The sequence below is a fragment of the Aethalodelphis obliquidens genome, unplaced genomic scaffold (genome assembly GCF_003676395.1).
Source record: "Aethalodelphis obliquidens isolate GAN/ISIS:26980383/991018 unplaced genomic scaffold, ASM367639v1 scaffold22, whole genome shotgun sequence".
In the NCBI taxonomy this organism is placed as follows: Eukaryota; Metazoa; Chordata; class Mammalia; order Artiodactyla; family Delphinidae; genus Aethalodelphis; species Aethalodelphis obliquidens.
The window spans coordinates 939,393-952,521 of NW_020837966.1; the positions used below are offsets into that span (position 1 = coordinate 939,393).

At 43.9% G+C, this 13,129-nt stretch overlaps 1 protein-coding gene across 6 annotated transcripts in view; it reads left to right on the forward strand.

The window, feature by feature from the left end:
* Positions 1–1,122: 1,122 nt before the first annotated feature.
* Positions 1,123–13,129, forward strand: part of RAD54L2 (RAD54 like 2) — a 92,040-nt gene continuing 80,033 nt past the window's right edge. For 2 of the 6 annotated variants that reach the window (XM_027120945.1, XM_027120951.1), the window contains exons 1-2: positions 1,123–1,310; positions 3,560–3,714. The gene's annotated coding sequence lies outside the window, so the exon portion shown is untranslated. Of the gene's footprint in view, positions 1,311–3,559; positions 3,715–9,931; positions 10,075–13,129 lie in introns of all 6 variants that reach the window. The other 4 variants (XM_027120946.1, XM_027120950.1, XM_027120949.1 and 1 more) reach the window with 4 other exon arrangements.

A 13,129-nucleotide genomic window follows, 5' to 3' on the forward strand; every position in this document is an offset into this window, starting at 1 on the left:
AGCGCTACTCTTTGTTGCGGGGCGCGGGCTTCTCATTGCGGTAGCTTCTCTTGCTGCGGAGCACGGGGTCTAGGCACGTGGGCTTCAGTAGTTGTGGCACGCTGGCTCAGTAGTTGTGGCTCGCGGGCTCTAGAGAGCAGGCTCAGTAGTTGTGGCGCACAGACTTAGTTGCTCCGAGGCATGTGGGATCTTCCCGTAACAGGGATCGAACCCGTGTCCCCTGCATTGGCAGGCGGATTCTTAACCACTGAGCCACCAGGGAAGTCTGAGAAACGATTTTTTTATCCTCTTGATTTTATGAGGAAAACAGAACCCACTTTCAGAATTTTTTCATCATCTCGTCAATGTTCACTTCTTGGGATAAGGAGGAGGAGGAAGGGAACCTGGGGCTGTAGTGAAGAAAGCCGACACAGTTCACTCTTCTCGTTAACTGGAGCCCACATGGCAGTAATTCCCAACTTGAGGGAGGAGAACCTGCATCCTTAACTTCCCCCTGAGTGTCAGTGATCAGGAAAGCCCTTTCTTGTCTCCACTTTTTTTCCAGCTTCAGTTAACAGGAAACCGGACGGGAGGGGGTAAAACCTAGAGTTACATGGTGCGCATCAATTTCAGGGGTCCCTGAGAGCTGCGCCTAACCTCTGTAGGAGGCGATAGCAGTAGTAGCAATCATCATTGGCAGCATCAGCAATGACCGATCCCCAGTGTTGAGCCCCATATCTCCGCACCAGGCACTTCCATCATCTCATCCAATCCTAACAAGCCTCCAGGGTTATCCCCCGGTGAGGAATGAGGAGGAACCGAGGCTCAATTGAAGCACTGACTGGTCAACGTGCCTCTCTGGTGGCTAGCGGGGTGCAAACCCATTCTGTCGGACCCACCACTAAAACCATTCCTAGGTTTCCGGCCTGAGATTTCCGTGCCTCATTCATGCCTGAAAAAAGTTATCTGTAGCATAGACGGCTCTGTAGAGGGAGGAGGAATCGCTGTCCACCCGGCGCGGGTCAACAGCGGCCTCCGCTAGGCTCTCAGCGGAACTTTCCTGTCGGCGGCGCATGTTCCCGTCCGGGCGGCCGGGCGCGCGGGCCGAGAGGGGGACGCTTTCTGGCGCGGACCGCCAGCGGAGGCTGCGAGCGCCGCCGCAGGAGAAGACCGACGCTCAGCCGGAGCCAGCCCGCGGCGCCCGGGCCTGGCCGGCTGCTTCCCTCCACCCCAGACGCCGCTGCCGCAGGCACTGCCAAGGCGGGCGCAGAGGAACGCTCGGCCACTCGGCCCTGCCCGGCCCGGCGCGGCCCGGAGCCGCGGCGCGGGAGGTGAGTGCGGGTGCCGGCCCCCGGCTCCCTGCTCGGGCCGCCGGGACCCGCAACAATGGGGGCGGAGTGGAGACGCGGCCCGGGCCCCTGGCGCTCAGCGGCCTGGGTCAGCAAGCGGGTCCCGGCAGCCCAGGCCTTGGGGCGCTGGATCCGACCTAGGGAACCCCAGTGGCTGGAGGCTTGGCGGGGGTCTTCGCCTCCACCCGGGGCCGTGTTGGCTTGGTATTTAGAATTTTTGTAGCCGGGAAAGGGAGTTATAGGGGCACGGAGACTTAACTCTAGAGGCGTGCGCTCTTAGCGCCTGATGCAGACGCCCTGGAGGCTGGCCATAGCGGGTGGATTGGGGGGAGGATGCGTTTGGAATTCTAGGGGCCTTGATGTGCCTGGTCCCTAAGGCGAATCGAGATGCGTCTCTCCCTGCCCTCCTCCCCAACCCCTCCACGCCCCCAGGTCCGTGAACTTGGCAGACTGGGATCAGACTGGGGAGAAAGAGTATTGAGTATTTAGCTTCTCTGAGGTAATCGGTGATTAGTTCCTGGAAAGGCAGGAGCTCAGCTGGGCACAGGGGAGTTGAGCAAAGGGCTGGATTCTCCAGGGCCCAGCATTCTGGAGTTGAGTGGTTCTCAGGTAGGGAACTTGTCGCAAGAATGTCTCGGTGAGTAGTGTTGGCTACCTTGGAGTTAGGGTGAAGCCGGAGTTGTGAATTGGAGAGTATAGAGTAGGGTTGGTAGGCTGCTGAAGTTGGAGAATTAGCTTTTTGTGGGCCATGGTGGTAGCAGCCTGTGAGGCGAACAAGGGGCCTTTGCAGAGTGGGCTTTCTGATAGAGAATGACCTCTTACTGAGGGGGAGGGGTGACTCAGATCTTAGAATTCCTGTCCCTTGCTAGTGGATGTGGCTGACTGTGTTGGTGGCTGGGCACTGAGGTAGATGGTGCTGGAAGGAGCGTTTGGGGGCTGAATTGAGTTTCTTCCTGAATAGAAGACAGTGTGGACCATTCCTTCTTACTCCAAGTCAGAATGGTAGCTGTCATTGACAGTGTTTTAAGTAAAGAATTTCTTTGTGGTATTTGGATCCAAAGCTTTCCTCTGTTCATTTATTTTCTCCTTTGTTTTTGAATTGTGACTCATACTTTCTTTTCAGCACTATGGCTGTTGTTTATGATGATAGACAAACTTAGACAGTATAATATATATAAATTCTAGGGATTTTTCAGTCCAATTCTAAATCTACATTAAGAGCCTCTTTTCACTAATTTATGTGTCATTGTTTAATGTATGCAACTCTAGAGAGGGATGTGAAAACTCTAACAGTTTATGTTGTTAAAAGTTCTTTATATCCCTAAACTTCATTTTCTCCTACTACCGTGAAGTCATTACGTTAAATCTGTTAAATCTTAGTGACCGTCATTTTAACTCTCCCAGGACATTATCTTCACTAGAAGTGTTGTCTGTCTGGTCTGTACACTGTGTCTCATCTGTATCATTGAAAGGCAATGTGCAAACTCCAAATAGCTGAGGCCTGCATCTGTGCACCAGAGCTCTCTCTATATAGTATTCAGGCAAAAGTTGGTGTGTTGTCTATAGATGAGATATCAAATCTCATATGAAAAAAAAGTGTCAGAATCATTGCACTTTCAGAGTTTGTTTAGAGTGTTAGGAATTGTATTGCCTCATTGGAGTATATTAGAGTATAAATTTTCGGGTGAGATGTGAGGTAATTCTGACTATTTGTAGTTGTACTGATGGTTCTGGGGATTGTTTTTCCCCTTAATCTTTAAAAAATCATATATTTCCCTTGCACTGTATTATTTCTGTCTGTCTCTTTCTCTTAAGTTTTCTATCTTAAGTAACTCATTCTTTCATAAACCAATATCTATTGAATTATGCCAGGCACTGTGTTGGGCACCTCTACAATGGTGATGTTTTTCATGTTTTAATAGTAATAGTTCATATTTCAGAAGTGGCTATAGGTCTATGAAGGAAGAAGTGATTCAGGCATATCAAGCTTTTAATCAGTAAAACCATTGAATAAAGTTTTTAAAAAGTATTGATTTTGACTAGTGACAATTGATTATCCTCATATATTTCCATGGGAAAAGTTCACAATGGTATGGGGTTGTTTTTGCTTTGTTTTATTTACATACACCTGTTAACTTTAAGTATGCCTGTAGACAAGCCACAAGGTAAACATTTTGTTGCTGTGTGTGTCTTGATGAGCTATGATTTACAAATACTGTATATGTGCTTAGGTTCCCCAGGAAGCCATCACACTTTCCTTCCCACTGTGGTTTTGGGAGCATGAAGGCGTTGCTTACTCCCTTTGTCTGGTTCACTGTATGTAGGCTGGGAGTGTCTGCTGATGTCTTGGAGTGCTGTCTCCTAGAACAGGAGGAATAAGATTGAGGTAAGGCTCAGCCTGTTTGAAATTCCTTGCCTCTTAATTATTACTGCATAAATTATATTTGAATGCTTTTTTGCTTTAATTGTTAATCTCCATTCCTATCTAGTTAAATGAACTTCTGTCCTTTGCTCTCTTCTCTATTTCTCTGTATGTATTTTGGCCAAAAATAAATGAAGAGGTTTAAAATCAAGACACTTAGATAATAAATAAATTCTTTGACGTCTCTTTCATTTTTCCATCTGGAATATTCACTTGATCAAATAAAATGAAAACTTTATTTTGTTGCTTTGAAGGCAAACTGACTGCTGAAAAACGTTTTGACTACCTCTTAGATGGATAACCTCAGAAACTCTTGGAAAGAAAGCTTAGAGTGTTTGATTTCTTTGGAAAGATTCTGAGGTGTCTAGTACAATGGAAAGAGCATGATCTTTGGGGTCATCCCATCTCTACCTCTTGCTTGCTTTTTGACCTGCGTAAGCTGTTAACCTTTCTGAGCCTTGTTTTTTAATTTAATTTTTTTCAGTCTCTGAAATGGGGTTAAAATAACCTCTGCAGGTTGTAGTGAGGACTGGAGATGAGGGCCTGGTGCTTAATGGGTGGTCAGTGCTTGCTGTTAGTAGTAGGTTGTGTATATCATTATGTGGGAGTTACTGTTCTCAGTAGTATTAGTAATAGGCGTGTGGCTGGGTGCTATGCATGGATGAGAGGTTCAGTTTCCTTGTCTGGTGAGGAAGGCAGCCTTCTGTCTACACCTGTTGGCACCCTGGACAGGTGAGAGAATTGTTGAGGTAGTCTTTATCCAGTACTGGTGGCCGGGAGTCAACACTATAAAGTCCAAGGTCATTCCTGGCACTGGTAGGTTTTTTCCTGGCAGTTTCTATGCAGAAGCCAGGAGGTAACTGTTTGGCATGTCCTTGTTTTGGGAACAGTGGGCATCCCCAGTGACAGAGTGCTGGAGTATGCCAGGCAGCATATTCTGTGTGGCCCCTGATCAGAATATTTCTCTAGCTTTCTTCTGTTGGCATCATATACCTGACTTTGGTCTTTTTGCCTGGAAGTCTCCAGATGCTGGAGAGATTTGTCGTCTTTCTCTAATTTGGGCTAGTTTGATAGAATCTAGCACTCTGTTCAGAAATGTTTTTGATGAACAGAAGGTTCACAGGCTTTGTTATAGAATTGTTCAGTTTTATTTTTTCCCTGTGAGAGGGGGAAAAAAAAGTAGAGAGAAAAATAAGTATGAGCCAGACAGAAATGATTCAAAATAACTGGCCCTAAATCTCTTCCAGTCTTCCATAGTCAAATTCCCCCTCCATTTGGGGTGGTCTTTAACTTCAGTTAAAAGTAAATAATACTCCCCTGGCCTCAAAATACACGAACATCTAGATCCTGATATATCTCTACTTCAACATCTCACAAAGACCTTTATGACCTGGCCTCTTTGGTATCTTCCTTTCTAGTCTTCTTCTGCCACAATTCCTCTGTCACTTTATTTTTTTATTTTTTTTTTTGTACGGTACGCGGGCCTCTCACTGTTGTGACCTCTCCCGTTGCGGAGCACAGGCTCCGGATGCGCAGGCTCAGTGGCCATGGCTCACGGGCCCAGCTGCTCCACGGCATGTGGGATCTTCCCGGACTGGGGCACGAACCCGTGTCCCCTGCATCGGCAGGCGGACTCTCAACCACTGCGTCACCAGGGAAGCCCTCCTCTGTCACTTTAGGCTCCAGTTATAGTGAGCTCCTTGAATGTCCCAGCATTCTCAGGCTATTTCTCCTACTAATTTTCCTCCTGTTCTAGTGCTTGTTTGACTCTTAGGCTTGAATTTACTAGGAATTCAGGCACCATCACTTAAAACTCTTCCTTGATTCTTCCCAGATTAGGCTGAATGCCTTTCCTTTGTATGGCATTGCAATCTGTGAAAGCTTCTTTCATAATCACTGTACTCTTAACTTTGGGTATTTTTGTGTGTTTTCTGTGCCTATGTTGTGACCTACGTGAGGGCAGGACCTCGTCTTGTTTAACTCTATATCCCAGTATCTAAACATTTCTGATACAGAAGTAGCTACTCAATAAATGTTTAGTGAAGAAATGAATGACCTCTGCATGTAAAATATCATGAAATCATTCCTTGTGGAGCTGGTGATGTGATGAGAGTTCTGATTTCATGGGTGCCTCAGACCCTGGCTGAAGCAGTGCTTCTGCCTTTGTATTTCCAGGTTGCTAAAATACATAATACGTAATTTTGCTGTGAAAATGTGTTGCTTATTCCATATGTTTATGGTTTTGATGCTGGGGAGCTATTACTTGCTCTCTTTGGGTCTTGGCAAAAGTTTCCCTTGGAAGAGAATGTGACAGTTCTTTATGGGTATTATCTAGATCTTCCACTGGCCATTTACTGCTCTGAGCAATTTGTCCTCGTGTGAAGAACAGTGACTAGTCAGTTTGGGCTACAAGGTCTCTAGACAGCTACTTCCAGCCTGGGTGTAGGTAATGGATTTAACACTAGGATGTTGTGACTTTTGTCAGCTGATGGACTTTTTGAAGATCCAGCTGAGCTCAATGTGGCCATATTCAGGATATAAGATCATTTGCCCAAACTTTATTTAGGAATTTGAACTCAGTGATTATGAAATTATCTGTATTAGTCCTTTGTTCAGCCTAATACTGTACTAACACTGAAATTGATATATTAGTTCTTTGTTAGGAAGCTCTGTGTTCTGAGTTATTAACCTAGAAGTAATGGAATTGTGCCAATTCATTTAATCACCCTCTTGGTTCTTCTTAGTGGTAAAATAACTTGAGAATATACTACCTAAATTACTTTGAATTAATTTTCATGGTTGATCAGACCACATAGGAATCCCACTGTCCAGGTGTAAGGAACTCTATTGAAGCCTACCTAATGCGGTTATTCTTTCATGTAGGTGACAAACATAACAGACTGAAGAAAAGGGAAGCATGAAAAGTAACTGTAGTTAAAGATAAAAATTGACATAAGATAAAAAGGAAAACTGAGACAAAGCATAAGGCACTTTAAATGTGGCAAGCAACTGTTAAATTGAAGAAATTTGTGAGCAGTGTTGAAATCTTGTGAAGAAAATTGTTATATAGGTTAAAAGCAATAAAAACATGGACAATTTCAGCCAGCATAGGCACATTGAAGGTGCTAGCACCCATTTATGGTTTTATAGCACCATTGATGAAAGTGATATATAGGTAGAATTGAAAAATGTTTGCTTTACTATGATAAGTATACGTATACCTTTCATATGTATGATATTATTGTTTCATAAAACACTTTGATGTACATTTTACTTTACTACATCCTCCCAGCAACACTGTTAGGCAGATATCCCCATTTTATAGATGAAGAAGCAAACACAAAGAGGTGAAGTGGCTTGCTTTCAAGTTCACAAAGACAATAAGAAAAAAAGGTGGGACTTGATGCCAGGTTTTCTAAGTTTAGGGCCTTTTTTAACGTCCTCATGAGATATTGTTAGGGCTTCGGTTTGGGGGTGACAGTCACTCCTTATTCCAGGCTTCTGGCCAGTAGAGGATACACACAAAGAAGGTAGTGCCACACAGGGAGTAGAGCTTCTGCTCTATTAACAGCAGCCTAGTAACTCTGCAAGAGCTGGGTGTGGGGGGAACCTAGATGGAGCCTCCACCTTCCTCACAGATCCCTTACGGGTTATGAGAAACACCCAAAACCAGGTGGAGAGTTTTTGCCCTTGAAGCCCAGTGACACAAATTGGGATCTTCCTCCTAATGTGATGATGTTTAGAAATTGGAAGAAAAATGGAAATTTGGGAAAGAATCCTTTAAGTGTGATTCTGGATTGAGCTTAGTCTCTTTGTTCTCATTGTGCCATCCACTCTCACTGTCTTCCCCCACCCTATCTCTCTACCTTTCTCTTCTCTACTATTTCACCCACCTCCCACCTTAGTTTGGATGCTGGTTTGCCATGGTCCACAGTTACATTGCTGCCCTCCCCAGGTCTGAGAACCTGCTTGAACCTTTGCACTCTGCCAGTTGCCAACCCTGAATTCTCTCCCCTGGCTTCTTTCGCTGCCCCTAGGCTGCCCAGTGTTTCTGGGGAGTCAGGAAAATGGGCTGCTTTGGTTGTCAGCAGTTCCCACTGCCTCACTTCAGTTGAGCTGCCTCTGCCCCTCCGGGTGCTCTTGTGCTGCATTCTCAGGGTCCCAGTTCCCACAGCAGCTGCTTGCACGTTTTGCAAGGCTGTTTTTCCCTCAGGCCCTAGACCTGCTCTCTGTCTGCCTCATTCTTGACCTGTGACTTCACTTTAGGGCTTGTGCTCACTAATTTTTTCCCCTTTCCTTTCTATTATGGCACTTTCATTACTCTTGCTTTTGGAAATTCCTTGACTTTTTTCCTGATTATGCAAGTAATATATGAGCACAGTAAAATTCAGGCATTTTTATTTTATTTTATTTATTTTTTTAAAGTTTTTTCAGTTTACCCTTCCCCCTCCCCGGAGGCATTTTTAAATAAGGAAAGGAACCCATAATCCCATGTGTCAATGTTAACCACTATCATGAATTTGGTTTATATATATCCACACTTTTTTCCACCGTGTATGCTGACATGGATGTATTTGTGCTTCTGTATGTGTGTGAGATAAAGTAATTCCTTTTTACAGAAATGGAATAACAGTATATCTACTTTTCTATAATTTGCTTTCTGTCTTCATGTAATGCCTTTATTTTGGGCATTTCCCCATGTTTCGGACACATATCTATCTTTTAATAGTTACGTAGTTAATTTCTATCAATTTTCCTAGTCCCCTGGTGATAGCCATTTGTTTCTTTTTCTCTGCAGTTACAAGCATCCTTGTAAATATATCTTCGTATTTTCTGTACTCTGTATACTTCTTAGGATAAATTCCTACAAGTGGAGTTTCTGTGTCAAAAGTTATGCATGTTTAAAATTTTACTAGATATTATCACATAACTTTTTTTTTTTTTTTTTTTTGCGGTATGTGGGCCTCTCACTGTTGTGGCCTCTCCTGTTGCGGAGCACAGGCTCCGGGCGCGCAGGCCATGGCTCACAGGCCCAGCCGCTCCGCGGCATGTGGGATCTTCCCGGACCAGCCCATGTCCCCTGCATCGGCAGGCGGACTCTCAACCACCGTGCCACCAGGGAAGCCCTGTCACATAACTTTTGAAAGATTATATCAATTTATATTTCTCCTCTAACACTGAACATTGTCAATAAGTTTAATCTTTGACAATTAAAACCTAGATAACTTTTATTTACATTTCCTTAAATGTAAGTGATGAGCATCTTTTCATGTTTTTGTTTCATATATAGATTGATTGATCAATTAATTGATTACTCAGTTATCTTCTTTCTAGCATCTTCCTATCCTCCCTCCCTCCCCTTTTTGTTTTTACCTACATACAAGGTAGAACCATATAACTTGACCTCTCATGCCATCCTAGCCCTCTCCTTCCTGTTCCTTTTATCTAAAATGCAGTTTTACTGCCATTTCCTTACTACTTGCTTTATCTATATCTCTTAATCCTTTGTGGTCTGGCTTCTGGTCCTGTTTTTCTCCTGAATACTATCTCTGAGTGAATTCCTTGTTGCCCAGACAAAAATTTTTTTCTTGATGTTTGTTCTCCCTTGTTTTGACTAATTCCCCATTCCCTACCATCTTTGCAGGGAGGGAAGCTGCATATGAGTGGACTTTTTATTATGGAAAATTTCAAACATACAACAGCAGGGAGTATAGTATAATGAACCCCATGGACCCATCACTCAATTTCAATAGTGACCAATATTTCCCCAATTTTTTCTTTCAATTGTCCTTCCCACCTTTTTTTGCTGTTATTGGCATATTTTAAAGCTAAATCTCAGACTTTGTCACTGAGTATGTGTCTCTAACTAATAAGAATATTTTTTTCTTAAACACCATTACCTTGCCATTTTCTACCCTGATAAAAATTAACGTTTCCTTAATAGTGAGGACTTGATATATAATCCTGGCTCTGATACTTGCTGTTTAACTTGGGCAATTTTTAAACTTGTTTTCTCATCTTGAAATGCAGTGAGATAATGATGATAATGCTGCCTAATAGGGTGGTTGTGAGGTTACCTCATTTATTCTCATATGAAGTGCTTAGCACTGTGCTTTACCTACGTGGGGGCTCAAACATTTTTTGCATTTACTCTGTCTTCATCTATCCATTCATTCAGCAGATATTTATGGAACACATATCTGTCAGCTGAAGAGGAGACAGTGACCTTGGCTTCTAAGATTCTGCACTATCCTGATTCTCTGCCTGCCTCTCAGATGTTTAAAAACCCCTTCCTTTTTCCTCCTGGATGTGGATGTAACCCAGGTTTGTTGTTTTTCCTTTTCTATTCCCTCTGTAGCCTGACCCTCAGAAATCTAGCTCTTTCACTCCCACCACTTCAGGCTATCCAAGTGACTCAATTCTATAACCCTGGTTTCTTTACCAAGCAACAAACCCACATTTCATCCTGGCTTTTAGACATGTCTTTCTGGTCATGGGAATGAGTGTAAAGTGCCCTGAACTGAGTCTGCCCACCAGGGCTTCACTCAATCTTGCCACTAACTCCATGGCTTGGGCAGTTCAGTCAGCTCTCTTGATCTTGGTGTCCTCAGTCAGAAGGATGGTAGGGCTGGATTAGAGTCTGAAGTCCTGTGCAGCTTTAAAATCCTCTCAGCTGTGAGAAGGTGGTTTCAGAAATATCTTGCTCAGCATATGTGGGACCACATGCATCATTCTACTCCCCAAACAAGTTTCTGGCCTTTCCCATCTGGCCTCTCTCAGGATATCCAGGCTTCATCCTATGGCTTTTCCCTTTCATTTGTCTTCAACATAGGGCCAGTTATCTTGTGGCTAGTTCTTCAGTTAATCCTGACTCCTGGCTCTTCCAGAAACATACATTTAGCACTTTTCAGCTTTGTGTCTGTATTCACATTGTTTTCTTTGGCTGTTCTATTCACATTGTTTCTCCTGAACCTGTGTTCTGGCCGATTGAATTTCTGACCATCTTTCTAGACTAAGTTCAGGTGACAGCTTCATCCACATTGGAAGTGAGTCCTCCCTCTTCTGACTCTCATGACTGGCAGTGCATCAGTAACATTTCACAGTATGCCTGGTGCTTCAGCTATTTGTGTGTGTAAGCTTTTCTTCCCTCCTAGTGTAATCTTCTTGAGGATGGGTACCACGTTTACACTGCGTGTAATTTTGCATCCTACAGTGTCCAGCACAATTCTTTGTACTAAGAGTTTGCAATAAATACTGATTGAATAAGTGACTGAGCTAAAGTAGACTTTGCTTCAAGTTAAGAACACTTAAGGAAATGTTTTTATTTTATTTATTTTTTATTTTTTTATTTTTTTGCAGTACGTGGGCCTCTCACTGTTGTGGCCTCTCCCGTTGCGGAGCACAGGCTCCGGACGCGCAGGCCCAGCGGCCATGGCTCACGGGTCTAGCCGCTCCTCAGCATGTGAGATCTTCCCGGACCGGGGCACGAACCCGTGTCCCCTGCATCGGCAGGCGGACTCTCAACCACTGCACCCCAGGGAAGCCCTTTATTTATTTTTTAATAAATTTATTTATTTATTTATTTTTGGCTGCATTGGGTCTTCGTTGCTGCACGCAGGCTTTCTCTAGTTGCAGTGAGTGGGGGCTACTCTTCATTGCAGTGCGCGGGCTTCTCGTTGCGGTGGCTTCTTTTGTTGCGGAGCACGGGCTCTAGGCGCATGGGCTTCAGTAGTTGAGGCACGCAGGCTCTAGAGCGCAGACTAAGTAGTTGTGGCACAAGGGCTTAGTTGCTCCACGGCATGTGGGATCTTCCCGGACCAGGGCTGGAACCCATGTCCCCTGCATTGGTAGGTGGATTTTTAACCACTGCGCCACCAGGGAAGCCCAAGGAATTGTTTTTAAACCTAAAAGGCTGAGCTTTTGAAATGGTACTAATTCCTTGACCTCAAAATTCAAAGAATCCTCTGCTTTCCTGTCCTATCTCAGAGTTGGGAAGATTTTCCAACTCTTTGGGTAATACAGTTTAGCTTCTCCAAAGCATAGCTGGTCATACTACATACTGTCATCATGGAGTAGCTAAAGGTAATCACCAACATTAATTGAAAGCTAACTTACTGTGTGCTAGGCAATATGCTAATTATTTTTTTCACTTAATTAAAAAAAAAAATCTTACATATGTACTGTTATTCTTCTCATTTTATAAATAAAGAAATCTAGGTTTAGAGAAATTAAGTAACTTCTTTAGTATTCCTTAGATACAAAGTGGCAGTGCTGGGACTCTGACCCAGGCCATCTCGTCCCAGAGCCTTTATTCTTCCCTGGTGTGCTGCTTTCCTGTCCAAAGCATGTTTACTACCAGTTGGCTCTTTTATGTTTATTTTCTAGCACTTATCAAATATCTTGCATGGATTTTTTCATTTCTCCCCACCAAACCAGCTATCCCTCTACTGTTCTTTCTGATTTTGGTGAAGGGTATGACAGACTTCAAGCCTCAGATTCATATATAAGTTTTCCTTTTCCTTCCTGTGACTTTTCCTTGCTAATGCCTTACCCCTTCTCCACTCTTTCTGGTTTCTTTCCTCTTAACCCAGGGCCTTCTCTCATTTTTATAGTCCTTCTGAAAGCGTTGTCTATCACCCATTTCTCTCCAGTTAAAAATCCTTCTGCTTTTCCTGTAGCTGGGGTTCCTAAAGCCAGTTTTCAAATAGTGCTCCACATAGTTACCAGTGTTCTTTTTTTTTTTTTAATATTTATTTATTTGGTTGCATCAGGTCTTAGTTGAGGCAGGCGGGCTCCTTAGTTGTGGCATGCATGTGGGATCTAGTTCCCTTACCAGGGATCGAACCCGGGCCCCCTGCATTAGAAGTGTGGAATCTTAACCGCTGCGCCACTAGGGAAGTCCCACCAGTGTTCTTTTTAAATTGGGAATTCAGATGATGCCACTTTCCTGCTTGAGACCCTTTAGTGGCTCCCACTGGGGGCACATGGACTGTGGGAAGGATTGCATGGAGACAGATACTGAGGCCACTTCTGAGCTCAGCAGAGAAGGGCTCGATGGCATAATAGTTATGTCTGCCAGAGGTGCAGACAGGAGAGTGGTGCCAAGTGCCACATATTTGCCAATTTTTATATAGGACGAAGTTCAGACTCCTAAACAAAGTCCTCCGGAGACTGCTGGATCAAGATCTGGCCTGTCTACTTCTCACAGTTTCCCCATTTACTCCCCCAGCCTCTATTCCTATGGAAACTGTACTTCTGCATGTGTCATTCCCTCTCTCTGAATGACTTCATCAGTCTCTTCTTTTTTTTTTTGAATTTTATACAGCAGGTTCTTATTAGTTATACATTTTATACGTATTAGTGTATACATGTCAATCCC